The sequence below is a fragment of the Phyllobates terribilis genome, unplaced genomic scaffold, assembly GCF_046119375.1.
Source record: "Phyllobates terribilis strain yellow unplaced genomic scaffold, ASM4611937v1 Scaffold_3__8_contigs__length_932513732, whole genome shotgun sequence".
NCBI lineage: Eukaryota > Metazoa > Chordata > Amphibia > Anura > Dendrobatidae > Phyllobates > Phyllobates terribilis.
In genome coordinates this window covers 323,508,265-323,529,360 of record NW_027362763.1, presented here as the reverse complement: position 1 = coordinate 323,529,360, position 21,096 = coordinate 323,508,265, and the positions used below count along the sequence as shown (strand labels likewise).

Below are 21,096 nucleotides of genomic sequence, written 5' to 3'. Positions count from 1 at the left end.
TATTTCTATACTAAGGCCCAGGTCTTTAAGGGCCAGGAATACTTTTTTGGGATCTTAATCCTCATTATTTGCTTAAAAAGCAATCCAGAGAACACCGTTTTTCTGCGCCATTTGCTTGTTGGCACTGCAGAATACAGCCAGGTCCTTTCCATATTACAGAGCTAGAAATCCAGCTATTTAAAACTGTGTTTTCTCCGTCAAACGGATCAAATACACGTTGTCAGAAAATACTGCCATTTCTGGCCTCCATTAAAAAATTTCCTTTAGTGTGTCAGTGAAGCAATTCACAGCAGTCTGGTGTTCAAACTACTTACCTACAGGAAAGGTATTTAAAACTCTTTTTTCCCCATTACACGGATCACATATACGTTGTCAGAAAATACTGCCATTTCTGGCCTCCATTAACAATTTCTTTCAGTGTGTCAGTGAAGCAATTCACAGCAGTTTGCTGTTCAAACTACTTACCTACAGGCCAGGTATTTAAAACTCTTTTTTCCCCATCACACGGATCACATATACGTTGTCAGAAAATACTGCCATTTACGGCCTCCATTAAAAATTTCCTTTAGTGTGTCAGTGAAGCAATTCACTGCAGTTTGCTGTTCAAACTACTTACCTACAGGCCAGGTATTGAAAACTCTGTTTTCTCCGTCACACGGATCACATATACATTGTCAGAAAATACTGCCATTTATGGCCTCCATTAAAAATTTCTTTCAGTGTGTCAGTGAAGCAATTCACAGCAGTTTGCTGTTCAAACTACTTACCTACAGGCCAGGTACTGAAAACTCTGTTTTCTCCGTCAAAAGGATCACATATAAGTTCGCTCCAAACTCAGTCATTTGTAGTGAGCGTGAAAGATACTGTCCTCCATTTAAAATGGGCAAGGCACGTGGCAACCGATGGGGAACTGGACGTGCTGGTGATGGTGCATACAGAGGCCGAGGACAAGGCCGTGGGCAAGCTGAAATTGTGCCACAACAAACACCCACATCTTCTCGACTAACCTTCCTGTCCCAATTCCTAGGGGACCGCAACACACCACTATTGAACCCAGAGCAGTGTCAAAAGGTTGTTGGTTGGATAGCAGATAATGCTTCCAGTCACTTAGCCACAACCACCACCACCACCCTGTCTTCTCAGTAGCCGCGAGTCTGGACCGCATATTCCTCACCCTGGTCCTCCTTCCTTCCACCATGCCGAGTGCCCGGGGACAAATGATCGCACACATGGACACTCTGAAGAGCTGTTCACTTTTCCATTTATAGATTCGGGCCTGTCGCCCAGTCCACTTGAAGCGGGGCAAGAGGAGATCGCATGTAGCGATGCCCAAATATTTGAGCAGCCACGGTCACACGAAGGCGATGGTGGGAAAGTGTCACAAGAGGTGAACGATGATGAGACACAATTGCCAGAAAGTCAGGAGGAGGACCAGGGTGCGGAAGTGGAAGACGAGGTGGTGGATGATATAGTAACTGACCCAACATGGCAGGAGGACATGCAGAGTGAGGACAGCAGCACACAGGGGGAGGGAGGCAGAGCACCCCAACAGGCAGGAAGAAGCAGTGTGGTGGCCGCAGACAGAAGGCAGGCAACCGTTCCCCATAACACCAACACGAAGGAAGTTGCCAGTACAACTGTTAGATCTTCCCGAGTCTGTTTGTTTTTTAAAGACTCTGCGATAACCCCAAAAAGGCCATTTGCACCACCTGCTAGGCCAGCATCAGCAGGGGTGGCAAAACGACCAGCCTGACCACCACCAGCATGATCAGGCACAGGGCAGCAAAGCACCTGACTTTGTGGGCCGAACCACAGGGTCCAGGAACAGTGTCTGCAGGTGGCACCATTGCTTATTCTGCTGTTGTGCATGCAAGCCAATCCCCTGTCCATGGTGCATGCGAAGACACCTGCTGCCCTGTACCTGTCGTTGTACACTCTCAAGTAGCAGCATCAGGGAAGCACGTCCATGTCCTTGTCCCAGTGCAGCATTCAGTTGTCCATACCCCAGTCTTTGGAATGAAAGCGCAAATATGCAGCCAACACCCCACAGGCCACACTACTAAATTCTCACATTTCACTACTGCTTGCGCTCGAAATGTTGCCTGTTAGGCTTGTGGAGACGGAAGCATTCCGCAATCTGATGGCGGCGGCCGTCCCTCGGTACTCGGTCCCCAGCCACCACTATTTCTCCCGGTGTGCCGTCCCCGCATTACTCAAGCACGTGTCCCAAAACATTAGCCGTGCCCTCAACAATGCAGTTACAGGGAAAGTCCACCTAACCACAGGCACGTGGACAAGTGCTTGTGGGCAGAGACGGTATATCTCGCTGACGGCACACTGGGTTAACATAGTGGAATCCGGGACCCAGTTGGACCTTGGAACGTAACACGTCCTCTCGACGCCAAGGATTGCGGGCCCTAGGTCAATCAGGGTTTCCCCCGCGGTCTAAAACTCCTGCACCTCATACTCCTCAGCCTCCTCCTCCTCTTCAGCCTCCATCTCCGAAATGACCACATCAGTCACAAGTTGGAAGCACTGCAGCACTGCCTCGGCCAAGCGGCAACAGGCTGTGCTGAAGCTAATATGCTTAGGTGACAAACCGCACAATGCTGAAGAGTTGTGGACAGCTCTGAAAGAGCAGACAGATTTGTGGCTCACACCGCTGAACCTACAGCCAGGCATGGATGTGTGTGACAATGGCAGGAACCTGGTGGCGGCTCTGAGGCGAGGCGAGCTCACACACATACCATGCCTGGCCCATGTGCTTTACCTCGTGGTTCAGCGGTTTCTCAAATCCTACCCGGAGCTGCCAGATCTGCTTGTTAAAGTATGGCGCCTGTGTGCCCAGTTTAGAAAGTCAGCTACAGCTTCCACCGCCCTTGCCATGTTTCAGCAGCGTTTGCAGCTTCCGGCTTACAGACTGGTGTGTGATGTCCCGACGCGTTAGAACTTGTGAGCAGAAGAGGGCAGTTGTTGTGTACCAGCATCAACAAGACCGTCGGTATTCAGTTCAGACTCCACACATAAGACCTCAGGAGTGGACATGGATGTCAGACATATGTACCATCCTCCAAAACTTTGAGGACTCCACCAAGATGGTGAGCGGCGATGACGCCATAATTAGCATCACCATCCCGCCTCTCAGTCTTCTGAAACGCTGTCTGCTCACAATCAAGGATGCATTGGAGGCGAAGCACGATGAGATGGAGCAAGGAACCATACAGGTTGATTACACACATCCAAGCCTCATCTCATCCCAATGAGGATTGGGTGACAATGAGGAAGTGGAGGACGAGGAAGAACAGGAGCTAGTTTCATGCACTATAGACGGTACTATCTGCGCAGCGGTCATACCGTCTGTTCAGTGTGGATGGCCAGAGAACAGAGAGGAGGAGGAGGAGAGCATGGTCAGTCATCCTCTTGGTGAGGACACAGAAGTCTTGCCTGTTAGTAGTCTGGCATGGCTGAGTTTATGTTACGCTGACTTTCCCATGACCCTTGCGTTCTCAAAATTTTGGGTGACAGCCATTACTGGTTGGTGACACTTCTAGACCCACATTACAAGGAGTATTTTATATCTCTTATTCCTTAGGCGGACAGGTCTACAAAAATGGGGCGGTACCAGAAGGCCCTTGTTGTGGAACTATTAAAAAAATTCCCATCAGAAAACTCTGGCGGCAGAGAGCACACTTCGTTGGACAACCAAGGAGTACAGGCGAGAGAGACACAACTTCATTCCAGCAGAGGCAGGGGAACACTGTCAAAGTTATGGGAGAGTTTTCTCAGGCCCTCTCATCGCACAGGCCCTGAGGCGCTGGGTACTCTCACAAGGAGTGCAAAGTTTGGGAAGATGCTGAGGGAGTACCTTGCCGACCGTACAAAGGTCCTCCGTGATTCCGCTGTGCCTTATAATTATTGGGTATCCAAGCTGGATACTTGGAATGAACTGGCTCTCTATGCTTTGGAGGTCCTGGCCTGCCCTGCCACCAGCGTTTTATCAGAGCGGGTTTTTAGTGCCGCTGGTGGAATTATAACTGATAAGCGCATACGCCTGTCAACTGAAAATGCTGACAGGCTGACTCTTATAAAAATGAGCAAGGGTTGGATTGGGCCAAACTTCTCAACACCACGGAATGATAGCAGCATAACATAATCTCAAATCCAGTGTCTTTTCTTGGGAGGTGTATTCCCATGCACCTTTTCACACCCACACATGGGTATACGCTTCCTGATTTTGGCTATTTGCTCTTGTCCTCCTCCTTCTCCTCATCCTCCACCACCATATCACCAGGGTGACCGTGGTCCGTGATGCAACTCCCACATAATTTTTTTAAAGGGTGTTTATTAGTGTTGTGCGAACATGCTTGACACTTCTCGGTACTTGCCCGAGCATCACGCTACTCGGGATGTTCGGCGAGCACCGAGCATTTCCAGGTTACTCGGGCGGGAGCTCGGGTCTCCGCCCTGCATGTTTGGTGCTCTTTACAGAGCCAATGAACATGCAGGGATTGCCAGCCAGTCATGCTGCAGCAATGTTGTTTGTGGGCATTACAGTGATTTCCTGGCCGCACAGCGTCACCTCGAGTATTTAAAACCGGTCGCCGCCACCTTGGACACAGTCACTCCGGATCAGACAGTGTAGGGACAGCGCTGCTGATTTTGGTAGAGATATATCCTGCAAAATAGTTAGTGTAGGGTCTGTAAAGGCTGCCAGATCAAACAAACAGTCCTTCTCAGGACTAATAGCCATCCCAGATATCAGGCAGGCAGGCAGGCTGAATAGGAGATGCAGTGGTTATACCAGCAAACGCTGCATTACAGTCCTGTGTGCTCCTGTTGCTGAAATTGCTGGACTTAGCTCCAGGTCTTGGGGGCCAGGAAAAATCCTTTTTTTTTCTTCTAAATCCTCTTTTTTTTTTCATCCTTCACACTGTACAAATACCCGTCTTATTAACCTTTTGGTGTCCCGACCCCCCCCAAAAAAATTAAAAAAAGTGTGTCTCTGATTTTTCAGACACAAATATATCTGTTGAAAATAGTCTGGTGTAGGCTAGAGAAACAGAAGTGTGGTTTTGCAGTTCTACGGTTCAATCCTCTGTATTATCCACTTTTGGGCCATTTGTATCTAAAAAAAAACAGTTTGAGCGTGTCGCTCACTGTTCAGCCTTAAATATATATATTTAAAAAAGTCTGGTATACACCAGTAAATTATAACTGTGGTTTTGCTGTTCCACGGTAAAAAATCTCTATTATCCTGCTTTTGCCATTTTTTGCTGTAAAAAAAAAATTATAGTGTCTCCCTGATTTTTCAGACACAAATATATCTGTTGAAAATAGTCTGGTGTAGGCCAGATTACTAGAACTGTGGTTTTGCAGTTCCACGGATCAAATCTCTGTATTATCCTTCTTTTTGCATTTTTTGCCGTAAAGAAAAACAGTAGTGTCTCCTGATTGTTCACACACAAATATATCTGTTGAAAATAGTCTGGTGTAGGCCCGAGAAATACAAGTGTGGTTTTGCAGTTCCACGGGTCAAATCTCTGTATTATCCTGCTTTTTTGCATTTTTTGCTGTAAAGAAAAACAGTAGTGTCTCCTGATTGTTCAGACACAAATATATCTGTTGAAAATAGTCTGGTGTAGGCCCGAGAAATACAAGTGTGGTTTAGCAGTTCCACGGGTCAAATCTCTGCATTATCCTTCTTTTGGCATTTTTTGCTGTAAAGAAAAACAGTAGTGTCCCCTGATTGTTCAGACACAAATATATCTGTTGAAAATAGTCTGGTGTAGGCCTGAGAAATACAAGTGTGGTTTTGCAGTTCCACGGATCAAATCTCTGTATTATCCTGCTTTTTTGCATTTTTTGCTGTAAAGAAAAACAGTAGTGTCTCCTGATTGTTCAGACACAAATATATCTGTTGAAAATAGTCTGGTGTAGGCCCGAGAAATACAAGTGTGGTTTTGCAGTTCCATGGGTCAAATCTCTGTATTATCCTTCTTTTGGCATTTTTTGCTGTAAAGAAAAACAGTAGTGTCTCCTGATTGTTCAGACACAAATATCTCTGTTGAAAATAGTCTGGTGTAGGCCCGAGAAATACAAGTGTGGTTTTGCAGTTCCACGGATCAAATCTCTGTATTATCCTGCTTTTTTGCATTTTTTGCTGTAAAGAAAAACAGTAGTGTCTCCTGATTGTTCAGACACAAATATATCTGTTGAAAATAGTCTGGTGTAGGCCCGAGAAATACAAGTGTGGTTTTGCAGTTCCATGGGTCAAATCTCTGTATTATCCTTCTTTTGGCATTTTTTGCTGTAAAGAAAAACAGTAGTGTCTCCTGATTGTTCAGACACAAATATCTCTGTTGAAAATAGTCTGGTGTAGGCCCGAGAAATACAAGTGTTGTTTTGCAGCTCCACAGGTCAAATCTCTGTATTATCCTGCTTTTTTGCCGTAAAGAAAAACAGTAGTGTCTCCTGATTGTTCAGACACGAATATCTCAGTTGAAAATAGTCTGGCGTAGGCCCGAGAAATACAAGTGTGATTTTGCAGTTCCACGGGTCAAACCTCTGTATTATCCACTTTTGGGCCATTCATATCTAAAAAAAAACAGTTTGAGTGTGTCACTCACTATTCAGCCGCAAGTATATATATTTAAAAAAGTCTGGTATACACACCAGTAAATTATAACTGTGGTTTTGCCGTTCCACGGTAAAAAGTCTCTATTATCCAGCTTTTGTTATTTTTTCCGTAAAGAAAAACAGTAATAGTTTCTCCCTGATTGTTCAGATTGTTTAAAAGAGTCGGGTGTAGGCCAGAGAAATAGAACAGTGGTTTTCCTCTTCCACGGTTCTAATCTACTTTTTATTACCCTTTTTCCATTGATAGTGCGAGTGTAAGCTATTTTACTTCCTTTACAATGGGCAAGGCACGTGGCAAGGGACCTGGAAGTGGACGTTCTGGTGATGGTGCGTGCAGAGGACGGGGCCGTGGCCAAGGTGAAAATGTGCCACAACCAACAGCCACATCTTCTCGCTCCCACTTCTTGACCGAATTACTAGGGAAGCACAGAACAACACCAGTATTGCGAACTGATCAGTGTGAACAGGTTATTAATTGGATAGCAGCTAATACTTCCAGTTACCTGGGCACCACCACCTCCGGTCTGTCTTACACTCGGTCAACTCTTTGTAGCCGTGAGTCTCGACCGCATACTCCTTCTCACCCTGATGCTCCTTCCTCCCACCATGCCGAGTGTCGTCAGACAGCAACTGATCCCACACTTGGACACTCTGAAGAGCTGTTCACTGGTCCATTTCCAGATTTGTGCCCCTCGCCTGCTCCGCTTGAAGTGGTGGAAGAGGAAATCCCTTGTAGCGATGCCCAAATATTTGAACAGCCACGGCCACAGGAAGTCGACGCTGGCAATTTGTCACAAGAGGTGGACGATGACTAGACACAATTGCCAGGAAGTGAGGAGGAGGATTGTGGTGCGCAAGTGGAAGAGGATGAGGTGGTGGATGATCTAGTAACAGACCCAATGTGGCAGGAGGACATGCAGAGTGAGGCCAGCAGCACACAGGGTGAGGGAGGCAGAGTACCCCAACAGGCAGGAAGAAACAGTGTGGTGGCCGCACACAGAAGGTAGGCAACAGTTCCCTGTAACACCAACACGAGGGACATTGCCAGTACAACCTGTAGGTCTTCCAGAGTCTGGAATTGTTTTAAAGACTCTGCTGATAACCCCAAAAAGGCCATTTGTACCACCTGCCATGCCAGCATCAGCAGGGGTGACAAAACTACCAGCCTGACCACCACCAGCATGATCACGCACATGGCAGCAAAGCACCCGACTTTGTGGGGCGAACTCCAGGGTCCACGACCATTGTCAGCTGGTGTCACCATTGCTTCTTACGCTGTTGTGCGTGCAATAGACAACAGACACGTGGACAAGTGCTTGTGGCCAGGGACGGTACATCTCCCTGACGGCACACTGGGTAAACATAGTGGAAGCCGGGACCCAGTCGGACCTTGGGACTCAACACATCCTCCCCACACCGAGGATTGCGGTTTCTATGTCAGTCAGAGTTGTCCCCACAGTGTACAGCTCCAGCGCATCATCCTCCTCCTCCTCATGTTCAGCCTCCATCTCAGATATCACCATATCAGTTACAAGCTGGAAGCACTGCAGTGCTGCCTCCGCCAAGCGGCAACAGGCTGTGCTGAAACTCATAAGCTTAGGTGAGAAACCTCACACTGCTTGTGAGCTGTGGACAGCTGTGAAAGAGCAGGCAGATCTGTGGCTGAGACCGCTGAGCCTACATCCAGGCATGGTCGTGTGTGACAATGGCCGTAACCTGCTGGCGGCTCTGAGGCGAGGCGAGATCACACATGTACCATGCCTGGCTAATGTGCTTAACCTCGTGGTTCAGCGGTTTCTTAAATCGTACCCCGAGTTGCCAGATCTGCTCGTCAAAGTACGCCGCCTGTCAGCTCAATTTCGCAAGTTGGCTACAGCTTCCGCTGCCCTTGCTGTGTTGCAGCAGCGTTTTCAGCTTCCGTCACACAGACTGGTGTGTGATGTCACCACACGTCGGAACTCTACCCTCCACATGTTGCAAAGGATTTGTGAGCAGAAGAGAGCAGTTGTGGAGTAGCAGCTGCAACAAGTCCGTCGATATTCAGGTCAGACTCCACACATAAGACCTCAGGAGTGGACCTGGATGTCTGACATATGTACCATCTTGACAAACTTTGAGGAGTCCACCAAGATGGTGAGTGGCGATGATGCCATCATTAGCATCAGTATCCCACTTGTATGTCTTCTGCAACGCTCTCTGCAGAGAATTAAAGAGGAGGCATTGCAGCCAGAGTATGATGAGATGGATCAAGAAGCCGTAGCGGTCGATTACACACAGCCCAGCCTCATCTCATCCCAACGTGCATTGGGGGACAATGAGGGAGAGGAGGAGGAGGAGGAGGAGGAAGAACAGGAGCTTGTATCATGCGCTGTAGACTGTAGTACCTGTACAACTGTCATACCGTCGGTTCAGCGTGGGTGGCCTGAGGACAGAGGGGGAGGAAGAGGAGGAGGAGAGCATGGTCAGTCGTCATCTTGGTGAGGACAAAGAAGTCTTGCCCGTTACCAGTCTGGCACGCATGGCTGACTTTATGTTATGCTGCCTTAACCGTGAACCTCGCGTTGTCAAAATGTTGGGTGACAGTCATTGCTGGTTGGTGACACTTTTAGACCCCCACTACAAGGAGAACTTTCACTCTCTTATTCCTGAGGTGGAGAGGTCTACAAAAAGGGGCAGTACCAGAAGGCCCTTGCTGCAGAACTGTTAAAAAAATTTCAATCTGAACACGCTAGCGACAAAGGTCACAGTTCGATGCCCAACCAAGGCGTACATGCGAGAGAGATGCAACTCCAATCCAGCAGAGGCAGGAGAACACTGTCAATGTTTTTGGACAGTTTTCTCAGACCCTCCCTTCGGACAGACCGTGAGGCGAACGGTACTCTCACAAGGAGTGGAAAGTTTCAAAAGATGGTGAGGGAGTACCTTGCCAACCGTACCAGCATCCTCCGTGATTCCTCTGTGCCTTTTAATTATTGGCTATCCAAGCTGGACACTTGGAATGAACTTGCTCTGTACGCCTTGGAGGTCCTGGCCTGCCCTGCCGCTAGAGCGTTATCGGAGCATCTTTTTAGTGCCGCTGGGGGAATTATAACTGATAAGCGCACTCGCCTGTCAACTGACAATGCTGACAAGCTGACCCTAATCAAAATGAACAAGGGCTGGATTGGGCCAGACTTCTCATCACCACCAAATGACAGCAGAGTAACATAAAGTCAAATCCACTGTGTTATTTTGGGAGGTGTATTCACATGCCCCGCTTCACACCCACACATGGGTATAAGCTTCCTCATTTCGGCTGTTTTATGTTCTTCTCCTTATCCTCAGCCTCCACCACCACTATACCACCAGGGTGACCGTGGTCAGTGTTGACATTATTGAAAGTTCCTCCGTCCTTATTTTTGTCAGCTTTTGCTTGGAAGGCATAAGCAAATACTATGGAAGACACACTCCCCAATAATGGGAATAATGTTTGTAATATGCTGTACTGCATAGCTCTTGTAAGGGGCATTGCAAGTTCCTCCATCCTAATTTTTGGCAGCTTTTGCTTGGAAGGCATAAGCAAATACTATGGGAGACCCACTCCCCAATAATCGGTATAATGTTTGTAATATGCTGAACTGCATGGTTCTTGTAAGGGGCATTGCAAGTTCCTCCGTCCTAATTTTTGCCAGCTTTTGCTTGGAAGGCATAAGCAAATACTATGGGAGACCCACTCCCCAATAATGGGAATAATGTTTGTAATATGCTGTACTGCATGGCTCTTGTAAGGGGCATTGCAAGTTTCTCCATCCTAATTTTTGTCAGCTTTTGCTTGGAAGGCATAAGCAAATACTATGGGAGACTCACTCCCCAATAATGGGAATAATGTTTGTAATATGCTGTACTGCATGGCTCTTGTAAGGGGCATTGCAAGTTCCTCCGTCCTAATTTTTGCCAGCTTTTGCTTGGAAGGCATAAACAAATACTATGGGAGACCCACTCCCCAATAATGGGAATAATGTTTGTAATATGCTGTACTGCATCGCTCTTGTAAGGGGCATTGCAAGTTTCTCCATCCTAATTTTTGTCAGCTTTTGCTTGGAAGGCATAAGCAAATACTATGGGAGTCCCACTCCCCAATATTGGGAATAATGTTTGTAATATGCTGTACTGCATGGCTCTTGTAAGGGGCATTGCAAGTTACTCCATCCTAATTTTTGGCAGCTTTTGCTTGGAAGGCATAAGCAAAGACTATGGGAGACACACTCCCCAATAATGGGAATAATGTTTTTAAGATGCTGTTCTGTATGGCTCTTGTAAGGGGCATTAAAACCGTCTTGTTAAGCTACTGCGACATCCACCACTTTTCCGAGGGGCATTAAAACCGTCTTGTTAAGCTATTTTGACTTCCACGTCTCTTCCAAGAGGCATTCAAACCATCTTGTTAAGCTACTGGGACCTCCACTACTTTTCCAAGGGGCATTAAAACCGTCTTGTTAAGCTACTGTGACCTCCACCACTTTTCCAAGGGGTATTAAATCCATCTTGTTAAGCTACTGGGACCTCCACGTCTCTTCTGAGGGGCATTAAAAGCATCTTGTTAAGCTACTGTGACCTCCACCACTTTTCCAAGGGGTATTAAAACCATCTTGTTAACCTACTGGGACCTCCACGTCTCTTCTGAGGGGCATTAATAGCGTCTTGTTCAGCTATTGTGACCTCCCCACTTTTCCGAGGGCATTAAAACCGTCTTGTTAAGCTACTGGGACCTCCACGTCTCTTCTGAGGGGCATTAAAAGCGTCTTGTTAAGCCACTCTGAACTCCACAGCTCTTCCAAGGGGCATTGAAATGTTGTTTTTAATTACCTCTAACCTCCACGACTCTTCCAACGGGCATTGCATTTCCTCCTAATTTTAGTCAGCTTTTGCTTTTCAATGCAAAGGCGAAAACTAAGGGAGACCCACTCCACAATAATGGGTAGAAGGTTTTTAGTACGCTGTAATCCACGTCTGTTTCAAGGGGCATTGCAGTTCCTCATAATTTTTGGAAAGCCTTCCATTCACTGCCTAGGCCAACAGTGTACAGGAGACCCAGTTGCTATAAATGGAAAAAACGGTTTAGTTAAGGCCCTCTGACCTCCATGTCATTTCTAAGGGCATTGGAGTGCCTCAAAATTTTTGGTAGGCATTGCACTCACTGTATACCCTATAACTGTGTAGCCGAACCGCTCCTTTTGTTACAGAAACATATCCTACAAGACATATGTGGTTGACTGGCCTGATATTGATGTGAATGGTCCCTGTTCCTCCTGCTCTTTCTCCTTTGCCACTACCTCATCCATCATTTATCACCTGAAGCTTTGTTTTAACGGGAGTCATAGAACTGGGATAGTAACAGGAAAACATCCAGCAATCCTCGGAGGAGGTAGGATATGCGACAAAATGCTGACCACCTCAGGCCTAGCCGATACTACATACATGCGCTTGCATTACAAGAAAACAAAGCAGGTGTTAACGTCTATCATCATCATGCTCCTCACCTTGGCACTCTCAACTCCCCTGATGGAGAAGCCAGGGCCCACCGGAGGAGTCTGGTTCTCTGGTGGGCTCGTCCAATGCTGCCCTAAAGCAGGCCTGGCTAAGAAAAGTGTGTGGGGGGGAAGTTGACAGGAGGAATAGGGGAGGCTGGGGACCGTTTATGGACACCCGGCTGCCCCCAGGCGGCAGGGGACTGAGTATGGATACGAGGCCGCCAACGCAGCCATGACGTGGTGGCCAGATTCCGCCTCCACATGCCTAAAAGGCCCAATTTCAAGTGCAAGCAAGCAGTATGGTATTGCAGCCTGGGGGTGGGTGGGTGGCAGGCTGCATACTTGCGCTTGCATTGCAAGGAATGGAAGAGGTACAATTGAACACAGCCCCTGGGACAAGGACTTGAATGGGGATAGTTGCAAGTCTGCATCGACAGGTGCAGGGTGGGAGGCATCTTCACATGTACCATGAACAGGGGTTTGGCATGCACACACTACAGCGGAATAGGCTGTCCTTCCCACTAAATGCACTGGAGAGGGCACAGGTAATGTTTTGGTATGCGCACTTAATCTTATGTATAAAGCACACCGGGACAAATAGGCGCGGCTGGGGACAGAGTATGGATACCTTGCTGCCAAAGCAGCCATGAGGTAGCGGCCAGCTTCGGCCTCCGCCAAACTAAAAGGCCCCATTTCAAGTGCAAGCTAGTAGTATGGCATTGCAGCCTGGGGGTGGGTGGGTGGCAGGCTGCACACTTACGCTTGCATTAAAAGAAAACAAAGCAGATGCTAACTCCTATCATCATCATCATGCTCTTCCCCTTGGCACTATCAACACCCCTGATGGAGAAGCCAGGGCCCACCGGAGGAGTCTGCCTCTCTGGTGGACTCGTCCAATGCTGCCCTAAAGCAGACCGGGCTAAGAAATGAGTGTGGGGGGAAGATGACAGGAGAAATAGGGGCGGCTGGGGACCGTTTATGGACACCCGGCTGCCCCCAGTTGTCTGGGGACCGTGTGTGGACACCCGGCCGCGGGGCGGCTGGGGACCGAGTATGGACAGCCGGCTGCCCCCTGGCGGCTGGGGACCGAGTGTGGACACCCGGCCGCCGGGCGGCTGGGGACTGAGTATGGATACCAGGCCGCCAACGCAGCCATGACGTGGTGGCCAGATTCCGCCTCCACATTCCTAAAAGGCCCAATTTCAAGTGCAAGCAAGCAGTATGGTATTGCAGCCTGGGGGTGGGTGGGTGGTTGGCTGCATATTTACGTTTGCATTGCAAGCAATGGGGGAGGTACAAATGAACACTGCCCTGGGACAAGAACTTGCACGGGGATAGTTGTAAGTCTGCATCTTCTGATGCGGCAAGGATGACTTCTGATGGGCACACTTTTAGGCAGTGACCTGGGTGTCAGAGATGCTTCCAGGCGTCTTCCCCATGCTGTTCCCAAGTCTTTTCAGCACTGTATGCATGTGTCACACAGCACATGGCCAGTTAAGGTTGTAAAATGTTAAAATGACATTTCTCGGTGAATGCATTTGTCACGGTTGAGAGCAATACAAGAGTGCAAAAACACATAAAAAATGCTACTTGTGAACATAGCCCAAGGTGTGGAGGAGTATTTATTTTTTTTCGTTATTTATTTTACCTTATACACAAGTCTTTACCCTGGAAAGGAACTTCCTTACCATATTTCACAGGAAAGCAGTTTCATTTTCATTTTTGAACGTTTTATTGTGAGCCCTTAAAAGTGCCTTAATACCTCTGACCACGTTGTTGACAGCAGTGACCTAGGGTCAGAAATGCTTCCTGGGGCGATCCCCATGCTGTCCCCATGTCATTTGAGCACTGTCACTATCGTTTTGGGCACTTGTTAGGCTTTTAAAAGACTGCCGGGGGTGCCGCCGCAAAAATGCTCGGGTCTCCCATAGACTAACATTGGGCTCGTTGCTTGGGTCGAGCACCCGAGTATCACGGCGAGCTCGGCCCGAGCTTTGAGCACCCGAGCATTTTAGTGCTCGCTCAACGCTACACCGCGTGCGGAATTATTAGACAAATGCGACACTTTGATACTTTTTATACATGTTGTCCTACTCCAAGCTGCATAGGCTTGAGAGCCAACTTCCAATTAAGTAAATCTGGTGATGTGCATCTCTGTAATGAGGAGGGGTGTTGTCTAATGACATCAACACCCTATATAAGGTGTGCTTAATTATTAGGCAACTTCCTTTCCTTTGTCAAAATGGGTCAGAAGAGAGATTTGACGGGCTCTGAAAAGTCCAAAATTGTGAGATGTCTTGCAGAGGGATGCAGCAGTCCTGAAATTTCCAAACTTTTGAAGCTTGATCACTGAACAATCAAGCGTTTCATGGCAAATAGCCAACAGGGTCGCAAGAAGCGTGTTGGCCAAAAAAGGCGCAATAAACTGCCCATGAATTGAGGAAAATCAAGCGTGAAGCTGCCAAGATGCCATTCGCCACCAGTTTTGCCATATTTCAGAGCTGCAACGTTACTGGAGTATCAAAACGCACAAGGTGTGCGATACTCAGGGACATGGCCAAGGTAAGGAAGGCTGAAAAACAACCACCTTTGAACAAGAAAAATAAAATAAAACGTCAAGAATGGGCCAAGAAGTATCTTAAGACTGATTTTTCAAAAGTTTTATGGACTGATGAAATGAAAGTGACTCTTGATGGGCCAGATTGATGGGCCAGAAGCTGGATCAGTAAAGGGCAGAGAGCTCCACTCCGACTCAGACGCCAGCAAGGTGGAGGTGGGGTACTGGTATGGGCTGGTATCATCAAAGATGAACTTGTGGGACCTTTTCGGGTTGAGGATGGAGTGAAGCTCAACTCCCAGACCTACTGCCAGTTTCTGGAAGACAATTTCTTCAAGCAGTGGTACAGGAAGAAGTCGGTATCGTTCAAGAAAAACATGATTTTCATGCAGGACAATGCTCCATCACATGCATTTAACTACTCCACAACGTGGCTGGCCAATAAAGGTCTAAAAGAAGAAAAAAATAATGACATGGCCCCCTTGTTCACCTGATCGGAACCCCATAGAGAACCTGTGGTCCATCATAAAATGTGAGATCTATAAGGGAGGGAAAACAGTACACCTTTCGGAACAGTGTCTGGGAGGCTGCACGCAATGTTGATCGAAAACGGATCAAGCAACTGACAGAATCTATGGATGGAAGGCTGTTGAGTGTCATCATAAAGAAATGTGGCTTTATTGATCACTAATTTTTTTGGTTTTTGTTTTTGCATGTCAGAAATGTTTATTTCTAAATTGTGTGCACTGATATTGGTTTACCTGGTGAAAATAAACAAGTGAGATGGGATTATATTTGGTTTTTATTAAGATGCCTAATAATTCTGCACAGTAATAGTTACCTGCACAAACAGATATCCTCCTAAGATAGCCAAATCTAAAAAAAAACCACTCCAACTTCCAAAAATATTAAGCTTGGATATTTATGAGTCTATTGGGTTGATTGAGAACATAGTTGTTGATCAATAATAAAAATAATCCTCTAAAATACAACTTGCCTAATAATTCTGCACACATTGTAGTTTTTATGATGCCCGTAAAAAAAAATAATTTATACAGTATGTTCATGTGTACCCCCCAGGGGTAAATGTTTGTCAGCCCATACACTTAGTGCATGGGCATTACAAGTATAGGAGGCCCGCTCCTTTCTAATGGGAACATTTTTTTATGAGGCCCTCCTCCACGTCTCTTCCAAGGGGCATTGAAGTGAATCCAAATTTTTGGCAGCCCTTGCATTCACTGCATAGGCAAACACTATGGGAGACTCTCTCCTTTCTAATGGGAATTTGTCATTACTGTGGCCCTGCTCTATGTCTCTTTAAATTGTTAGTGGGGTTTTTCCTAAATTTTGCCAGCCATTGGACTCACTGCATACCCTATAACTGTATAACAGACCCTCTCCTTTCTAATGGGAATTTGTCGTTACTGTGGCCCTGCTCTCTGTGTCTTTATTTTCTTACTGGGGTTTTTCCTAAAATTGGTCAGCCGTTGGACTCACTGCATACCCTATAACTGTATAGCAGACCCTCTCCTTTCTAATGGGAACATGTCGTTACTGTGGCCCAACTCTATGTGTGTTTAAATTGTTAGTGGGTTTTTCCTAAATTTGGTCAGCTGTTGGACTCACTGCATACACTATAACTATATAGCAGACCGTCTCCTTTCTAATGGGAACATGTCGTACCTTGTTACTGTTACCCTGCTCTATGTGTCTTTAAATTCTTAGTGGGGTTTTTCCTAAAATTGGTCAGCCGTTGGACTTACTGTATACCCTATAACTGTATAGCAGACCCTCTCCTTTCTAATGGAAACATGTAGTACTTGTTACTGTGGCCCTGCTCTTTGTGTCTTTAAATTCTTAGTGGAGCTTTGCCTAAAATCGATCAGCCGTTGGACTCACTGCATACCCTATAACTGTACAGCAGACTCTCTCCTTTCTAATGGGAACTTGTCGTACCTTGTTACTGTGACCCTGCTCTATGTGTCTTTAAATTCCTACTGGGGTTTTTCCTAAATTTGGTTAGCTGTTGGACTCACTGCATACCCTATAACTGTATAGCAGACCCTCTCCTATCTAATGGGAACATGTCGTACTTGTTACTGTGGCCCTGCTCTGTGTGTCTTTAAATTCTTAGTGGGGTTTTTCCTAAAATCGGTCAGCCGTTGGACTCACTGCATACCCTTTAACTGTATAGCAGACTCTCTCCTTTCTAAATGGAATTTGTCGTTACTGTGGTCCTGCGCTATGTGTCTTTAAATTCTTAGTGGGGTTTTTCACAAATTTTGGCAGCCCTTAGAGTCACAGCATGGGCATTACTACTATAGGAGACCCACTACTTTATAATGGGAACATTTTTTTTACTGAGACCCTCCTCTATGTCTCTTCAAAGGGGTATTGGGTTGCGTCCAAATTTTAGGCAGTTAATGCTTAATTGACAAACCGCCCAGCAATGCAGTGTTGTTGAAAGCTGTAACACAGCAACCAGATCTGTGGCTCTCACTGCTGAACATACAGCCAGGCATGGTCGTGTGTGACAATGGGCGGAACCTGGTGACGGAGAAATGACAGCCGGAGTAGATGCGGTTTCCCTCTATGTCAGTTCTTTCACTAAGCTAAATACAGCTCTCAGCAAAAAAAGCTGTGGACTGGCTCCGTACTGTCCCTGGCCACATTCACCTGTCCACGTGTTTGTGGTTAGGGGGTCCTTCCCAGTAAGTGCACTAGGGAGGGCACGGGTAATGTTGTTTGACCCGTGCTTGTGGAAGGCGGAGACGATACCGGGAGAAATAGTATCGCCTGGGGACCGAGTATGGACACCTGGCTGCCGCCGGCATGAGGTTATGAAAAGCTTCTGCCTCTACGAGCCTAAAAGGCCACATTTCAAGTGAAAGCAGCTTTAGAGGACTTCCTGGGAAAAATGACAGCTGTGTAGATATAGTTTTCCAAGTCCTTTCACCAAGCTGAAGAATATAGCTTTGGTGAAATACAACTCAGCAAAAAAAGCTGTGGACTGGCTCTGTACTATCCCTGGCCACATTCACCTGTCCACGTGTTTGTGGTTAGGCGGTCCTTCCCAGTAAGTGCACAAGGGAGGGCATGGGTAATGTTGTGGGACCCGTGCTTGTGGAAGGCGGTGACGATACCGGGAGAATTAGTGGCGACTGGGGACCAAGTATGGACACCCGGTTGCCGCCGGCAAGAGGTTATGAAAAGCTTCCGCCTCCTTGAGCCTAAAATGCCACATTTCAAGTGAAAGCAGCTGTCTAGAAATCTGGCAGTTTAGTGTTACGGCCTGTGGGTGGGTGGGTTTCTGGCTGCATACTTGCGCTTGCATTCCAAGTAACAGAAAACTAAGCAGATGGTGGCCTCTATCATCATCATGCCCTCACCTTGGCACTATGAACTATCCTGAAGGAGAAGCCAGGGCCCACCGGATGAGTCTCCATTTCTCTGGTGGGCCCGTCCAACCCTGCCGAGAAGCAGCCCTGGCTAAGAAAAGAGTGGAGGAAGGTTCCCAGACACTCTATGGCTGCTTTTTTAATGTGGATTGGAAATGCTCATGTTATTTCTTAAACCGCATTGCATCGGGCCATTGTCCAACTCTGTATTCGTGAAATTAAATGCGCAAAGAAAGATGTTTGTGTGTCAAAGCACCACTGACAAGTGCGAGTTGATGTTGGACAGGCTGCTATTGCATCTGCAACAAGCTGCATTAGAGGACTTCCTGGGAGAAATGATACCCAGGGTAGATACAATTTCCCTCTATGCAAGTCCTTTCACCGAGCTAAATACAACTCTAAGCAAAAAAAGCTGTGGACTTGCTCCGTACCGTCTCTGGCCACATTCATCTGTCCACGTGTTTGTGGTTAGGCGGTCCTTCCCAGTAAGTGCACTGGGGAGGACACGGGTAATGTTGTGGGACCCGTGCTTGTGGAAGGCGGAGGCGATATCAGGAAATATAGTGGCGGCTGGGGACCGAGTATGGACACCCGGCCGCCGTCGGCATGAGGTTGTGAAAAGCTTCCGCCTCCACGAGCCTAAAAGGCAACATTTAACGTGCAAGCAGCAGTCAAAAATTTGGCATTATAGTATTGCAGCCTGTGGGTGGGTGGCTGGCTGCATACTTTTGCTTGCATGCCAAGGAATGGGGTAGGGACAACTGAACGCAGCAGAGGGACAAGGACGTGTACGGTGATTGTTGCAAGTCTGCAGCGACAGGTGCATGGCGGGAGGCATCTTTGCATGCGCCAAGGATCACTTATGATGAGCACACTTTCAAGCAGTGACCTGGGAGTCAGAAATGCTTCCAGAGGTCTTCCCCATGCTGTTCCCATGTCTTTTCAGCACTGTATGCATGTGTCTGATGATGTGTCACACACCATATGGCCAGATAAGGTTGTAAAATGTTAAAATGACATTTCCTGGTGAATGCGTTTGTCTTGGTTGAAAGCAATGCAAAAGTGCAAAAACACATCAAAAACGCTACGTGTGAACATAGCCCAAGGTGTGGAGGAGCATTTTTGTTTTTGGTTATTTATTTTGCCTTATATACAAGTCATTACCCTGAAAAGGATGTTCCTTAACATATTTCCCAGGAAAATCTATTTTGGTTTCGTTTTTATATGTTTTATTGTGAGTCCGTAAAAGTGGCGTAATAATCTGACAACATTGTTGACAGCAGTGACCTGGGAGTCAGAAATACTTACAGGGGTCTTCCCCATGCTGTTCCCATGTCATTTGAGCACTGTTCCCATCGAATTGGGCAATTTTTAGGCCCTCTGCAGACCGCCGGTGGGAGCCGCCTGAAAAATGCTCGGGTTTCCCATAGGCTTACATTGGGCTCGTTGCCCGGGTCGAGCACCCGAGTATTCCAATTTGCTCGACCCGAGCAATGAGTACCCGAGCATTTTACTGCTCGCTCATCACTAATAATAAGCAAATAGAATTTTTTTTTCAAAATTACAAATCCAAATATATGTTGCAATGAAATTTACATATGTAAAGTTTTTCCCACTGGGGACTTGAACTCTAGCCACCATCTTTTGGATGTGTCAATAGTAAAAGTCAATAGTAACCCTTTAAAGAGCTATGTCACTTGACTTAGGATAAGAAGCCAAACCAGGAACTCCATTTGCAGACATGTGTTTCAGGGTGTTTGCCTCTTCTCAGAACAAAGCATAAGATCTGATTTGGCTAGGAGAGAGGCCTCTGACTAGTGGTCTAAGAAGGAATGTATATACAGTTTGTGTGTATTGGTAAGATAACTCATAAAGCGAATTAGTTCCTTTTCAGCATCAGATATTAATACTTCTCACACCTTCTAGGCTTTGCAGAAAAGCTCCCCCAAAGATTGATGTTTCCCCCATCATGCCTCACGGTTCAGACGGTGTTCTTAGGGTTGTATTCAACCTTCTTAAAAATAAAATATTATATTGATAATGTGCTTTTACTGCTGCCAGGTCTGCCACTTCTGTCACTACACAGTCAGACATCTCTTTGCCTGTCCCATCATGTTTCATAATGTACATTAGCGGCCCACAGGCAGCCATACAACTGCTACCTGCCCATTGAATTCAATCATATGTAAAAGGGGGGAGGAGGAAGGGAGATCGGATCACCAAGTGCAGAAAAATGCTACTTCTATAAATGAAGCGGAGCACAGACTCCAGACCGACTTCTGGGCAGGAACAGCACGAAGAAAGAAATTCCATCATCCACAGAAAATAAAGATATTAAAACATGACTTTTAATAGCAACATTAAAAATATCTAAAAGCGGTGGGAAGGGGGAAGTTCGGAAAGACTAAGTCCCTGTGAGCCTGAAATGCATTGAGCTGTGTCTCCCCCTGTTGTTACCCTCCTATTACCCCCCTTTTCTATTTTATTTTTTATGTTTTTTTGATCTTAGATATTTTTAATGTCGCTATTAAAAGTCACGTTTTAATATCTTTATCTTCTGCGGATGCTGGAATTTCTTTCCTCATGTCATTGTGTTCAATACTTATACTGTAGTGGTGCTGGAGCGCTACCCTGTACAAGGTTTTTGGAAGACTTTTTAAAAAGCCATTGCTTTGCAAATGTATTGATCACCCTCCCCAGCAAAATTAAAAAATATAAAAAGCTTGTTAAAAAGCTATTGATTTTCATTTGCTAAGCAACAAACCTGTGGCTATTTACCAAAAAAAGGATAATTTTTGTAACACAGCTTGTCAAAAAACCATTGTCTCGTAAATGTACTTCACCTGTGTATAAAATGCAATCTGCTTCCAAAAGGGACATTTTTGGTCAATTTTTACATTTTAAAAAGCATAACAAGTTTGTCACTACAGTGCGTTATTAAACAGGCTGTGGGTTACCACCAGTTACCATCCATTTACCCATAACCAGATAAGGT

At 46.5% G+C, this 21,096-nt stretch overlaps 1 protein-coding gene across 1 annotated transcript in view; it reads right to left on the bottom strand.

Annotated features, from left to right (window-relative positions):
- The window catches only part of LOC141259323 (probable cation-transporting ATPase 13A5), a 417,702-nt gene that overhangs the window by 87,650 nt on the left and 308,956 nt on the right, over window positions 1-21,096 (bottom strand). The window lies entirely within an intron of this gene.